At 50.0% G+C, this 996-nt stretch overlaps 1 protein-coding gene across 2 annotated transcripts in view; it reads left to right on the top strand.

Moving 5' to 3' along the window:
* Nucleotides 1-996, top strand: part of ndufa2 (NADH:ubiquinone oxidoreductase subunit A2) — a 6312-nt gene that overhangs the window by 4156 nt on the left and 1160 nt on the right. The gene's annotated exons all lie outside the window — the stretch shown is intronic.

Genomic DNA, 996 nt, shown 5'->3' with positions numbered 1-996 from the left:
AAAAGTTATTAACAGATGAGCTAATAAAGTCCAGTCAATAACTGAAATAAAACAGATTCATTTATTACTGAGATGAAAAGGGGCCACAAACACATTTAAATAGGTGGTGAGACTTAATCATGTGTGTTGACTCAGCAGGGATGATATTAAATAAGAATTTTTAGACATTTCCTCCATAAAGTGGTGCAGAAATTGGAGGAGAAATTTTCACCAGAATGCAGGAAATTAAGTGTTTAATGGGGGGGGACCCCATACTTATTAAGTGCCCCGTCCAAGAAACCAGTATCTGGCTTCAGACACAGTTTCTGGGAGGAACATTAGTTAAATATAATTACTTTTCACAAGGCTTTTTGTTACAATAGTAACACAAAAAATCAACAATATTCAGGGCAAATAGCAAACATCTGTTTTGATGGGGGGCGGTAAGGGACCTGGATAATGGGTAGGGGGGCGCTGGCCCAAAAAAGGTTCTGGTTCTGACTGTGTCTGTGTTCTGCAGGGACTTCGTGGAGCAGCACTACGTGAGTCTGAAGAAGTCCAACCCAGACTTCCCGATCCTGATCAGAGAATGTTCTGGAGTCCAGGCCCGGATCTGGGCCCGATACGGTGAGTCAGAACCACCACCCACAGGGGCGTCGTTAGGGCCACACAGAACCACCACCTACAGGGCGTCGTTAGGGCCACACAGAACCACCGCCAACAGGGGCGTCGTTAGGGCCACACAGAACCACCACCCACAGAACCACCACCTACAGGGGCGTCGTTAGGGCCACACAGAACCACCACCTACAGGGGCGTCGTTAGGGCCACACAGAACCACCACCCACAGAACCACCACCACCTACAGGGGCGTCGTTAGGGCCACACAGAACCACCACCCACAGAACCACCACCACCTACAGGGGCGTCGTTAGGGCCACACAGAACCACCACCTACAGGGCGTCGTTAGGGCCACACAGAACCACCACCCACAGGGGCGTCGTTAGGGCCACACA

This window comes from Micropterus dolomieu, linkage group LG23, assembly GCF_021292245.1.
Source record: "Micropterus dolomieu isolate WLL.071019.BEF.003 ecotype Adirondacks linkage group LG23, ASM2129224v1, whole genome shotgun sequence".
Lineage (NCBI taxonomy): Eukaryota > Metazoa > Chordata > Actinopteri > Centrarchiformes > Centrarchidae > Micropterus > Micropterus dolomieu.
This window is presented reverse-complemented; position numbering and strand designations above follow the sequence as displayed.